Raw genomic sequence first — 14,461 nt, forward strand, 5'->3', positions numbered from 1 at the left:
GAATGGTTCCCTTATACAATGAGATGGACTCTTTGTTATGACCTTGCACCTTATTGTCTAGCAGCTATGCACTTCCCTGTAGCTGTGACACTTTACTCTGTATTCTGTTATTGTTTTTACCCTGTACTACCTCAATGCACTGTGTAATGAATTGATCTGTACAAACAGTATGCAAGACAAGTTTTTCACTGCACCTCAGTACAAGTGACAATAATAAACCAACACCAATACCAGAGTCTTATAACAGCGGGATAGAAGCTGTCCTTGAGCCTGGTGGTACGTATTCTCAAGCTTTTGTATCTTCTGCCCGATGGGAGGGGGGAGAAGAGAGAATGAATGGGGTGACTGCTGGGGGAGGGAACCTGCAGGTGGTGGTGTTCATGTGTGCTTGCTGCCCTTGGCCTTCTTAGAGGTAGAGGTCACGGATTTGGAAGGTGCTGTCAGTGTCAAGAATTAAATGGTTGAAGTGAAGTAGCTGTTCCTGAACCTGGTGGTGTGGGACTTCAGGCTTCTGTACCTCCTGCCCGATAGTAGCTGCGAGAAGGTGGCATGGCCCAGATGGTGGGGATCTTTGATGGTGGATGTTGCTTTCTTGAAGCAGCACCCCCTGTAGATACTACCGATGGTGGGGAGGGATGTGCCCGTGATGTATTGGGCAGAGTCCACTACTCTGCAGCTTCTTATGTTCCTGTGCATTGGAATTGCTTTACCAGACCATGATGCAACCAGTCAGGATACTTTCAACAGTACATCGGTAGAAATTTGTTAGAGTGTTCAGTGACAAGTTGAACCTCCTTAACCTTCTAAGAAAGTAAAGACGCTGGTGTGCCTTCCTTGTGATTGCATCTATGTATAATTGAGAAGGGTGAATTAAAGTCATCGCAGGTTCAGAAAGGGAAATAAAGAGAGTGAAAGAACAATCAGATGAAAAACATAAATATCAGGTGGAGACCATAGTCCCTGAAGACTGCTCCATTGTTCAATAAGAGCATGGATGATCTGAACTGGCCTTGACTCCATTTCCCCACCCAATCCCTGCAAGCCTGGTTTTCCCTAGTCCAAAACTCTGTTTATCAGCCTCGAATATACTTGATGAGTCTGCATCCGCTGCTCTCTGGGGGACAGAATTCCAAGATTCACAACCCCTGAGAGAAGAATTCCTCAAGAAGAAATTCTCATTGCAGCTTGACTGCTTATCCTGAGACTGCGCCCCTCTGGTTCCAAATGCCCCCACCAACAGAAATGTCCTCACAGCAACTACCAGAGAAAGAGAGAAAAAAACTAAGGAAATGTAAATAAAAATTTAAAAATCTCCAGCTGCAACTTACCACCTACAAAGCTGATAATATTAAACAGCTTAATATTAGCATTGCACTAACAAACCTTGGACAATCCAGCATCATTGGGACTTTGCTAATTGGTTTATAATTGCCACAATAACCATGATGCAGTGAAAAGGTTTTGTTTGCGTGCCACCCAGACAGATCATTCCATACATAAGTACTCTGAGGCAGTATAAAAAACAGAATGCAGAATATAGTGTTACAGTTACAGAGAAAGTGCAGTGCAGGCAGACAATAAGGTGCAAGGGCCTTGACAAGGTAGACTGAGAGATCAAGAGTTCATCCTTATCATATAAGAGATCCATTCAAGAACTCTTATAACAGCGGGATAGAAGCTGTCCTTGAGCCTGGTGGTGTGTGTTGTCAGGCTTTTGTATCTTCTGCCCGATGCAAGGGGGGAGAAGAGAGAATTACCGGGGTGGGGGGGGACCTTGATTATGTTGACTGGGAAATATAGGCAGAGTCAATTGGTACTGGTATTGGTTTATTATTGTCACTTGTACCAAGGTACATTGAAAACCTTGTCTTGCATACCGATCGTACAGGTCAATTCATTACACAGTGCAGTTACATTGCGTTAGTACAGAGTGCATTGAGGTAGTACAGGTAAAAACAATAACAATACAGAGTAAAGTGTCACAGCTACAGAGAAAGTGCAGTGCAATAAGGTGCAAGGTCACAACAAGGTAGATCGTGAGGTCAGGGTCCATCTCATCGTACAAGGGAACCATTCAATAGTCTTATCACAGTGGGATAGAAGCTGTCCTTAAGCCTGGTGGTACGTGCCCTCAGGCTCCTGTATCTTCTACCTGATGGGAGAGGAGAGAAGAAAGAATGACCTGGGTGGGTGGGGGTCTTTTATTATGCTGGCTGCTTCACCAAAGCAGCGAGAGGTAGAGACAGAGTCCAAGGAGGGGAGGCTTGTTTCTGTGACAGAGGGGAGGCTAGTTTTTATGATGGACTGGGTGCTATCAAACAAGACAGAAGAACGACATGGCCCTTGCATCTTATTGTCTGCCTGCACTGCACTTTCTCTGTAACTGTAACACTATATTCTGCATTCTGTTATTGCTTTTCCCTTTGTACTACCTCGATGTACTGATATTTGAAATGATCTGTCTGGATCGCACACAAACAAAGCTTTTCTCTGTATCTTGATACACATGACAATAAAAAAGCAATTACCAATTATTTCTCCCCCCATCCAAGTTTGGAAACCTGTTTGTGTCAGCGTTCCACAACCCCCCTCAATATCTGAAAAATCTGCATCACGTTCCCTCTTGATCTTAACCTGCCCCTGATGAAAATAAGCCTCACAGATTGTGGCAACTGTCGACTTTATTAAAAATGAATTATGATGATGATGAATTATTCACGGAGCTGAGATGGAATTTTTGGCTGTGCCCATTCCTTCTCCTGCAGCTGCCTCTGGTGGTGCTGACTGTGATGATGTGCAAGGATCCCTTACACCCCAAGGTTGCTGAGGTATCTACGACAGCAAGCTCTTGGACAGGCTAGAGCTTCCGCTGGCTAGAGAGCTGCTTGAGTTCACTGCCAGAGTCACAGAGTCATACAGCAGGGAAATAGGCCCTTCGGCCCAACTGGTCCACGCCGACCAAGATTCCCATCTAAGCTAGTCCCACTTGCCTGCGTTTGGCCCCTATCCCTCTAAACCATTCCTATCCATGTACCTGTGCAAGTACCTTTTAAATGTTGTTAATGTACCTGCCTCAACCACTTCCTCTGGTAGCTCGTTCCACATACTGACGACCCTCTGGGTGAAAAAGCTGCCCCTCAGGTTCCTATTAAATCTCTTCCTTCTCACCTTCAACCTATGCCCTCTAGTTCTTGATTTCCAAGCCTTGGGAAAAAGACAGCGCATTCACCCAGTCTATGCCCCTCATGATTTTATACACCTCTATAAGATCACCCCTCATTCGCCTATGCTCCAATGAAAAAAGTCCCAACCTGCCAACCTCTCCCCATAACTCAGTCCCTCGAGTCCCGGCAACATCCTCGTAAATCTCCTTTGCACTCTTTCCAGCCTAAATGCATCTTTTCTATAGCAGCGTGACCAAAACCGAACACAATACTCCAAGTGCAGCCTCACCAACGTCTTGAACAAGCCTCAGCAGCATCTTGTTCAAGTTACCTGCCCTTGGATCACCCTGTTCCATTCAACCTGGTCTTGGGTGCAGAACTTCCAATGGGAGGTTGGCTCTCAGCTGATCAGTGAGAGCCCTCAGTGCGGCACAAGGTCACTCTGAGTGGTGGGCTACACTCCTGGATTGACTGAACATCTGTTAATGTCTTCGACCTTCTCAAATATTCAAGTGCACTTGGGAACATAGCGTCAGTGACCCGGGTTCAACTCCGGCCGCTGCCTGTAAGGAGTTTGTACGTCCTCCCCGTGTCTGCGTGGGTTTCCTCCGGGTGCTCCGGTTTCCTCCCACATTCCAAAGACGTACGGGTTAGGAAGTTGTGGTCATGCTATGTTGGCGCCGGAAGCGTGGCGACACTTGCGGGCTGCCCCCAGAACACTCTACGCAAAGATGCATTTCACTGTGTGTTTCAATGTACATGTGACTAATAAAGATATCTTATCTTATAACAATAACATCTACAAATTGTCATTTAAAAATGATAAAACAATAAAACACAATCAAATAAAACAAATTAATGCCGAAGTAAGGAATTTAGGGTGACGCAGTGGTGTAGCCAGTAGAGCCACTGCCTCACAACGCAAGAGACTCAGGTTCAATCCTGACCTCTGGCGCTGTCTGTGTGGAGTTCGCACGTTTTCCTTGTGACTGAGTGGGTTTGCTCTAGTTTGAAGTAACTCCTCCCACAGCCCAAAGATGTGTCAATTGGTGGGTTAATTGGCCGCTGTAAACTTCCCCTAGTGTCTGTGCAAGGGGTAGAATCGAGGGGGAGTCGAAGAGAATGTGCGGAGAATTAAAAAAGATGGAGGTCAAGTTTATTGCCATGTGCGCAAGTGCGGTGAAGTACAGGTACAGTGAAAAACTTGCTTGCAGCAGCATCACAGGCAGGTAGGTACAGACAACACACAATATAAATTATACATAAAAATTATACATAAAAATTAAAAATACCATACAGTGAAAAAAAAGACTGTGTGAAAGCAAGGCCTTAGTGCAAAAACAAAACAAGGACACAACCGAAAACAAGTCCACGGCAGTGCAAGGGGTGGTCTGTAGTGTTCCGTTGCTGAGGTAGGGTTAGGGTTGTGCAGGTCGGTTCAAGAACCTGATGGTTGAAGGCAAGTAGCTGTTCCTGAACCTGGTGGTGTGGGACTTCAGGCTTCTGTACCTCCTGCCCAATGGTAGCAGTGAGAAGAGGGCATGACCCAGATGGTGGGGATCCTTGATGATAGATACCGCCTTCTTGAGGCAGCATCTCCTGTAGATGCTGTCAGTGGTGGGGAGGGCTGTACTTGTGATGGACCGGGCTGTGTCCACTGCTCTCTGCAGCCTCTTGCGTTCCCGTGCATTGAAATTGCCATACCAGGCCATGATGCAACGAGTCAGGATACCTTCAACAGTGTATCTGTTGAAGTCAGTTGGAGTATTTGGTGACATACCAAATCTCGTGAAGCTTCTAAGAAAGTAGAGGCACTGGCATGTCTTCTTCGTGACTGCATCTACGTGCTGGGCCCAGGACAGGTCACCTGAGATGTTAACGCCCAGGAATTTGAAGCTGTTTACTCTCTCCACCTCTGACCCACCAATGGCTCATGGTATTCCAACTTCTCCTCTCTGAAGTCTCTGATTAGTTCCTTGGTTTTGTTGACATTGAGCGTGAGGTTGCATGGTTTGTGCTATAGGACGCAATGACGTCATAAAAAAGAAGAGTTTGCCAAGATATCCTGGCCAATACTTACCTTTCAATCAATCACTAAAAATACCTGGTCATTACCAAACTGCTGTTTGAGAGAGTTTGCAATATACAAATTAGTAGCTGCACTTCAAAAGTATTTCATTCAATGTAAAGCACTTTGGGATACCCTGTGGTCATCACATATAAGCATGGGATGGGATGAGAAATGTCAATTGTTTGGAGAGACAGAAGAAAACGGCCCTTCTTGGAACAGAGGAGGCTCGGAGATGATGTAAAAAAGGCATTTATACAATTATGGAGAAACCTGTTTAAGTAATAGAATTGGGTGTGGACCAGAAGGACGGGAGTGAAAGGCTTAATCTATGAGGAGCGTTTAATGTCTCTGGGCCTGTACGCAATAGAGTTCAGAAGGATGAGGGGAGATCTCATTGAAACCTACCGGATACTGAAAGGCCTGGATAGAGTGGACGTGGAGAGGATGTTTCCATCAGTGAGAAAGTCTAAGATCTGAGGGCACAGCCTCATAATAAAGGGACGTCCCTTTAAAACTGAGATGAGGAGGAATTTCTTCAGCCAGAGGGTGGCACATCTGTGGAATTCGTTGCCACAGACGGCTGTGGAGACCAAGTCATTAGGTGTATTTAAGGCAGAGATTAACAGGTTCTTGATTGGTAAGGGAGGGTTAAGGGTTATGGGGAGGAAGCGGGAGAATGGGGTTAAGAAAAAAAAGCAGCCATGATTGAATGGTAGAGCAGACTCGATGGGCCGAATGGCCTAATTCTGCTCATATATTTTATGGTCTTATGGACTGCAGTGATTCAAGTAGGTGATTCACTGCAACTAGGGACGGGCAACAAATGCTGACCTTGCCTAAGGCACAAATTCATATAGAGGAAGCCACCAACTCGTTGAGAGGCAGAAGGAGGTGAGGTTGTATAAGACATTGGTGAAGCCAAATTTGGAGTATTGTGTGCAGTTCTGGTCACCTAACTATAGGAAGGATATCAGTAAGATTGAAAGAGTGCAGAGGAGATTTACTAGAATGTTGCCGGGTCTTCAGGAGTTGAGTTACAGGGAAAGATTGAACAGGTTAGGACTTTATTCCTTGGACCATAGAAGAACGAGGGGAGATTTGATAGAGGTTTACAAAATTATGAGGGGTATAGACAGAGTTAATGTGAGTAGGCTCTTTCCACCTAGATTAGGAGAGAGAAGTACGAGAGGACATGGCTTTAGGGTGAAAGGGGAAAGGTTTAGAGGGAACCTTAGGGGGATCTTCACTCAGAGAGTGGTGGGAGTGTGGAACGGGCTGCCATCTGATGTGGTAAATGCAGGCTCACTCTTAAATTTTAAGAATAAATCGGATAGATACATGGACGGGAGAGGTCTGGAGGGTTATGGACTGGGTGCAGGTAAATGGGACTAGCGGAATAACGTTTCAGCACAGACTAGAAGGGCCAAATGGCCTGTTTTCTGTGCTGTAGTGTTCTATGGTTCTATGGTTCTTACCTTGAGGGGCTAAATAACTTACTCCTGCCCCTACAAAAAACGACTAGGATCAGTGAAGGTCACCTTGAAACTGCTGGATTTGAATAAAAATCCATCATGCACAAGATACGTACCGTGGGGTGGCATGGTAGCGTAGTGGTTAGTGCGACGCTATTACAGCGCCAGCGATCGGGGTTCGATTCCCTTCGCTGTCTGTAAGGAGTTTGTACGTTCTCCTGTGTCTGCGTGGGTTTCCTCCGGGTGCTCCGGTTTCCTCCCACGTTCCAAAGGCGTACGGGTAGGTTAATATGGGCTTAAAATGGGCGGCGCGAACTGGTTGGGCTGGAATGGCCTGTTACCATGCTGTAAATAAAAAAAAGGTGGGCCGAAGAACCTGTTTCCGTGCTGTATTACTTACTCCATGACTCGATCTTGTTCACCAATGTCCTTCAGTGAAGGAAGTCTGTGACTTATATGTGAGCAGAGACCCATGCAATGAGGCAGGTTTCTAACCCCTCCAAAATGGCCCAGTAAGCCACACACTTCAGGGGTAATCAGAGATGGGCAATAAGTTCCACATTGCCAGCAACCAAAGTGAAATAGAAGATTTGTTATGTCACTGAAGACTCTTGCAAATTTCTATAGATGTGTGGTGGAGAGCATTCTAACTGGTTGCATCACCACCTGGTATGGAGGCTCCAATGCACAGGATTGCAAGAGGCTGCAGAGGGTAGTAGACTCAGCCAGCTTCATCACGGGCACAATCGTTCTACACTTTTAAATTTACATCAATGCACTCTGTACTACCTCAATGCACTCTGTACTAACCCAGTGTAACTGCACTGTTGTAATGAATTCACCTGTACGATCGATATGCAAGACAAGTTTTTCACTGTACCTCAGTACAAGTGACAATAATAAACCAATACCAATACCCTCCCACCATTGAGGACATCTTCAAGAAGTGATGTGTCAAGAAGGTGGCATCCATCATCAAGGACCCCCACCATCCGGGACATGCCCTCTTCTCGTTACTACCATCGAGGAGGAGGTACAGGAGCCTGAAGACCCACATTCAACGATTCAGGAACAGCTTCTTCCCCTCCGCCATCAGATTTCTGAAAGGTCCATGAACACTATCATTATTCCTTTTATTTGCACTATTTATTTATTTTTGTAACTTATAGTAATTTTATGTCTTTGCACTGTACTGCTGCTGCAAAACAACACATTTCATGTCCTATGTCAGTGATAATAAACCTGACTCTGAATCTTCGTGTAGAGTGTGCATTGTTTCAACTGCGATTCCTGCTCCTTAAACAGGATTATTAACATGTTTCTGTTTTACTGTTATTTCTAACAAAAATAGAACTGCAATGTAAATTGAATGTTCCCTGCAACGATGTTGATGACACTGGAAAAGAAGAAACTTCAGGAGCAGGGACATGCATGGCACTGTGAACATAGCCTGTGGAGAAACCGGGAGCTGAGAGAATTATCAGGACTGAAACACATCCTCTTTATTACAGCAGGGGGCAGCGGAGGGGCGAGATTGCTGCAGTGTGAAAGGCAATGCATGCTGAGAGAGACAGGGAGAGAGACAGAGAGAGGGGGAGCGTCACAGACAGAGAGATACAGCATGGAAATAGTGTAGACGGCGGCACGGTAGTGTAGCAGTCAGCGTAACGCTATTACAGCGCCAGCGACCTGGGTTCACTTCCCGCCGCTGCCTGTGAGGAACTTGTACGTTCTCCCTGTGTCTGCGTGGGTTTCCTCCGGGTGCTCCAGTTTCCTCCCACATTCCAAAGACGTACAGGTTAGGAAGTTGTGGGCATGCTATGTTGGCGCCGGAAGCGTGGCGACACTTGCAGGCTGCCCCCAGAAAATTCTACACAAAAGATGCATTTCACTGTGTGTTTCAATGTGCATGTGACTAATAAAGAAATCTTATCTTATCTTAGTATAGCACCTTTCACAACTTTAGGAATCAAACACTTCACAAGCAATGAACAATAAGATATTTTTGAAGATGACCACTTTTGTAAAGTTGGAAGTACAACAGCAATTTGTACACAGCAAACTCCCACAGGCAGCAACATGGCAATTACTATATTGAATGACCGGTTGCATCACGGCCTGGTATGGAAACTCCATTGCACAGGAACACAAGAGGCTACAGAGTGGTGGGACTCAGCCAGTTTCATCACCGGTACAGCTCTCCCCACTGTCGAGGACATCTACAAGAGGCGATGTCTCAGGAAGGCGACATCCATCATCAGGGACCCCACCATCCGGGCCGTGCCCTCTTCTCGATGCTGCCATCAAGCAGGAGGTACAGGAGCCTGAAGACCTACACCAGCTTCTTCCCCACTGCCGTCAGGTTCTTGAACCCACCTGAAAAACCCCAACACTGCCTCAGACTACATTTCTTTTTCTCTCTCTCAATTTGCATTGACGTTGTTATATTTATTTTGACATGTAAGTTATGTATAATTTATGTTAATTTAAGTTTATGTTAACATGTTTGTCATGTACTGCGGTGCTGCTGCAAAAAGCTAATTTTCATGGCATTTATACCCTGGGTATGTCTGCCCATGACAATAAACTTGAATTGTCTGGCTTTAGGCAATGGGTGAAGAACAAATAAAGAGGAGGAAAAAACATGCGGATGCTGGAAATGAGAAATAAAGACACAACGTGCTGCAAACACTCAGCAGGTCAGGCAGCAAATGTGGAGAGAGAAACTGAGTGAAGGCTTCAGTTATGCGACCCTTCATCAGGAACCGTTTTGAGGAGGATATGGTGGAAGTATTTTGGGAGCAAGGTGAAGAGCTCCCCTGTTGTTCTTTAAAATAGAGTCATGGTATTTTAGTTACCCCATGAGAGGGCAGATAGAGTCTTGGTTTAAGAGCTTCATCTGAAAGACATTGAGCTGTATAGAATTGGACGGAAGAATGGAAAGATCTATTTCTCTTAGCAGAGACGTCAGAATTTGGGCAGTGTGCAGGAGTTGAGGAGGGCACACAGATTAGTATTGGTATTGGTTAATTATTGTCACATGTACTGAGGTACAGTGAAAAACATGTCTTGCGTACTGTTCATACAGATCAATTCCTTACACAGTGCATTGAGGTAGTACAGGGTAAAAAATAACAGAATACAGAGTAAAGTGTCACAGCATTGCAGGTAGACAATAAGGTGCAAGGTCATAACAAGGTAGTTTATGAGATCAAGAGTCCATCTCATCGTATTACGGAACCGTTCAATAGTCTTATCACAGTGGGATAGAAGCTGTCCTTCTGATAATTGGGAGAAGGATTAGAAGGAAGATACAAAAGCTTCCACAGCACGATCTTAAAGAAGTGTCGGAGGACATTCCCCCAATTTTCTGGCCAATCTTTATCCCTCAGTCAATTTTGTTTTACAAAGGAGAGTTACTTAGCCATTTTTCACACTGCTTATGGTGGGCAGTCCCCTCATAACACACTTCAAAAATACTTTGCCAGCTGTATAATGCTAAGGAACATTCTGAAAAGGATAAGAAGACTTTTTTGTTGTATTTCTCGAGTCACAGGGAGAACCACGAGCAAGGCTTAGGTGACAGACATTTAAAACTGAACTGTGTCGGAATTTCTTCCCACAGAGGGTGAGAAGGGGAAGGCTGATCTCTGGAATGCTCTACCCTACAATGTTGTGGAGCTACTTAAAGAGGAGCTGGATAAAGTTTTGAAAGACCGTAGAAGTTAAGGCGATGGGGGAACTGGCACAGAAGAGGAAATGAGGCCTGGGGCAGATCGGCCCTGATCATGTTGAATGGTGGGGCAGTCTTGAGGGGTCGAGTGGCCTATTCCTGCTCCTATTTTCTCGGTGTTCCTTCCATTGCCAGCCAGTCAGGTATTTGTGCTTCCTGAGGTTACTCTGTTTCTAGTTCTCCTAGCTTGCTCATTAATAAGATATTTTTAGGAGATTTCTTCTAGAAATTTCATATTTCTCACAATAAAGGAGGCCTTTTGTCCCATCGAGTTTATGATGGCTCTCAGAGTAATCCCATTAACCCCAATGCACTCCTTATCTCCCCATCATCTACTCTTCCTCACTGCCTATCAACTTCCCTCTGATTTTCCTCCCATCCACCTACACCTGGGGTAACTTACAGCGGCCAATTAATCTACCAGCCTTCACGTCTCTGGTATGTGGGAGGAAACCGGAGCACCCGGAGGAAACCCACCTGGTCTCAGGGAGAACGTGCAAACTCCACACAGACAGCACTCGAGGTCAGGATTGAACCTGGATCCCTGGAGCTGTGAGGCAGTGACATTGCCTGCTGTGCCACCTTGGCACCTCAAAGGCAGGACAGTGGATCTTGTCCTGGGCTTGGACAAAGGGGAAACTCCCATGTCCAATTTGGATATGGGTCCTGAGGTAGAGAGAGTGATGTTACCTGGTGCTGAGCTGGTGTCCAAGGGTCTCATTGAGATCTGGATTGTAGGGTTGACGTGATGTCGGGTCAGCAAGTGGTGCCTGGTGTGGAGGCGAGTGAGGGGAGATTGTCTATTGAGTTGGTTGGTAAACTTGGATGGGTGAAGTCAGGGCCAAATACTAATTAGGTGTTAACGAATCATAGGTTGGGGCCTACTGGGAAGTCAGGGTCAGGTTGATCGGGGTTGCCCGAGTCAGAGGTAGAGCAGGATCAAATCCTGACCAATCAGGAGAACTTGGGGGTGGGGGCAATTGTTAAAAGTGGGTCAGAGTTTGTCCAAAGGTGAGGAGATAAGTATTGGGCCTTATCCAGGTGAGATCCAAACCCAGTGTGGAGATTTGAATGGTTATCACGTACCCCATGGTGTACAGCGTGCACTACCCCTTTGCTGTGGGCACTCCTGGGAGCCCAAGCTACAGCTGGGATACATGGAGCTGTCCTTGTTTCAGTCCTGCTCAGGCCCAGTCTCCCGGCCCTTTCTCCGGTGCATCAACGGCCGCATCGGTGCTGCTTCACACGCTCATGCCGAACTCGGATGTTTAATTGCCTTCGCAGCCAGTTTCCACCCGGCCCTCACCTTCACCTGGTTGTAGACGGAAAGAATTCACACGGAGTCTGGGGTTTATCTTGTTATGTACCAGCAACAATAGAAACACACCGAGTCACATGTAAGTGTTAGAAACTATTTTATTAATAACTCCTCGTCGCCGTCGTGGCTAACCCTCGAGGTCGAGGATGATGGTCTTCGTTCCGTTGATCTATTTATGGGCTCTCAAGTGGCTTGAGTCCAATCTTGGCTCTAAGTAGCCCACAGAGCGAAGACGCCTGTGCGTGTATTTGTTTAACGTGTACTTGATGTTGCACTACAAAAAGCACACGATACTTCACAAATCAACCAACTGATTCCAATGGCATGGAAACCACGACGATTGGAGCTGATGGATTTGTTGCAGCCTTCATCCGCCTTCACAGCCGTTGAGTTTGAAGTAACTTCATCCGCCTGTTCCACCGTTGAGGTCTTGGTTGGATTGTTCTTTGTCAGGAACCTCACCATCGACCTTACTGCCATGGGTGACCCTACCAGGAGCATAGCTCCAGACGGCATCGCTCTAGGGATCTCAGGACCACACAAGCTTCTCCACCACGACCAGGTGACAATCCACGGAGAAGATTAATAACTACTTGTAATAATAAGAAAAATAAAAAAATGTTAGATAACAAACATAATCCCCCAAACTAAACTCGAAGTGTGTGTGCGGCAAATCCCCAAACCCCAGGTCTAGGAATAGTTCTCAAAGTTCAGTTCAGTGAGTCATAAGGTGAAATGCGAGCAAAGGCTTTTGCAAAAACCACCGCTGACTGAAGAGAAAATGTAGAGAGAATGTAGAGAGAAATTACAAAATCCACATGTTCCATGATGGAACCCATAAGACACCTCAATCACTGAAGATCCCCACTGCTTTGTTCCGAAGTATCTGCCACTAGAAGTATCTGTGGGCGGCGGTATTTTTTGGCCGCCCACAAAAATACCTGTTTTCCAGTACAGGTTAACGACAAAGTGGACTTCACTTGATTGTTCCAAAAATCCATACGTGGATTGTAGTGAAAGATACAACTATTGTTCTTCATCCATCGATACAGAGACCAGCAGTCAGTCTCTGTCTCTGTCTCTCTCTCTTTCTCTCTCCGACTCTCTGTACAAACAGCCAGTCCAGCTCCAATTATAGTTTTGCCATCTTGTAGATAACACCACACACACACACACACACACACACACACACACACACACACACACACACACACACACACACACACACACACACACACACACACACACACACACACACACACTACTCTACTGTCCAGGTGCCTTAAAGGGACATTCACCAAGAAGCAACCTGGCTTGTAACAACCTTCAGAACAAACTTTCTCTTTATTACAAGCTGACGTCAACAGGGGAGTCACTCATCCTGGAATGAGTGCTCCCTGATGCAGAGTTTTCATTATTCTTACACTATTTCTTATCTACTTCCCCCCATGAGTTGTGTATACATAGAAGGAAGTAAGCCTTTTGCAGAGTCAAGCTTCAGTGTCTATGTGCTATGTGAGCTGTTCTGCTTTTACCTCGTATGTACAATGGCAAGCTTCCACCCTGGAGTTGTTGTTAGCTGGTCACCAGGCATGAGTTTACTATAGTTCACTTTCACCTACAGTTTGTGGCTCGGGCTGATTGAGCCCATTGCAGACTTTCACTGCCTGGTACCAACCCTGTCGAGTCTCCCTTTATCTCTCTGCTACATGATCATCACCCTTTATCTCTCTGCTGCACTGTAGTGCCAAGAAGTCACTATTCCCCACTGTGAGTTTACCTGGATTTACCTGACTCTTTCTGGATAGACTCATAGAGTTATACAGCATAGAAACAGGCCCTTCAGCCCAGCTTGTCAATGCCAACCTAGTTGTCTTCCTGAGCTAGTCCCGTTTGCCTGTGTTTGGCCCATATCCCTCTTCACCATTCCCTGTCCAGGTCCCTGTCTAAATGACTTTTAAATGTTGTAACTATAGAACAACAGAGGAGACTGCTCTGTTCACAATATACATTAACGATTTGGAAGTGGGGACAGAGTGTAGAGTATCTAAGTTTGCTGTTGACACGAAATTGAGCGGAAAAGCAAATTGTGCAGAGGATGCGGAGAGTCCGCAGAGAGATATAGACAGGTTAAGTGAGTGGGCAAGGGTCTGGCAGATGGAGTACACTGCCAGTAAATGTGAGGTCATCCACTTTGGAAGGAAAAATAGATCAGATCATTATTTAAATGGTGAAAGATTGCAACATGCTGTTGTGCAGAGGGACTTGGGAGTGCTTGTGCGTGAATCGCAATAGGTTGGTTTGCAGGTGCAACAGGTTATCAAGAAGACAAATGGAAAGTTGGCCTTCATTGCTGGAGGGATTGAATTTAAGAGCAAGGAGGTTATGCTACAACTGTACAGGGTACTGGTGAGGCCGCACCTGGAGTACTGCATGCAGTTCTGGTCTCCTTACTTGAGGAAGGATATACTGGCTTTGGAGGTGATGCAGTGGAGGTTCAATAGGTTGATTCCCAAGATGAGGGGGTTAGCCTATGAGGAGAGATCCAGCGGAAGTGGCGGATGCAGGTTCAATTGTAACAAGAGAGGTTTGGATACGTACATGGATGGGGATTTAGAGGGATATGGTCCGGGTGCATGAAGATGGGACTAGGAAGAAGATCAGGTGGTATAGACTCGATGGGCCAAAGGGCCTGTTTCTGTG

General features: G+C 45.9%; 1 long non-coding RNA gene across 2 annotated transcripts; it reads right to left on the bottom strand.

Annotated features, from left to right (window-relative positions):
- Positions 1 to 11,839: 11,839 nt before the first annotated feature.
- Positions 11,840 to 13,040, bottom strand: LOC127578199 (uncharacterized). 2 transcript variants are annotated; one of them, XR_007957490.1, is made up of 2 exons: positions 12,700 to 13,040; positions 11,840 to 12,347 (listed from the first exon to the last, which is right to left on the bottom strand). It is a non-coding gene; the product is annotated as an uncharacterized LOC127578199 (long non-coding RNA). The 2 variants fall into 2 exon arrangements; XR_007957489.1 differs by having other exon boundaries at positions 12,605 to 13,040.
- Between the last annotated feature and the right edge of the window lie 1,421 nt (positions 13,041 to 14,461).

The sequence above is a fragment of the Pristis pectinata genome, chromosome 15 (assembly GCF_009764475.1).
Source record: "Pristis pectinata isolate sPriPec2 chromosome 15, sPriPec2.1.pri, whole genome shotgun sequence".
NCBI classification, from domain to species: Eukaryota; Metazoa; Chordata; class Chondrichthyes; order Rhinopristiformes; family Pristidae; genus Pristis; species Pristis pectinata.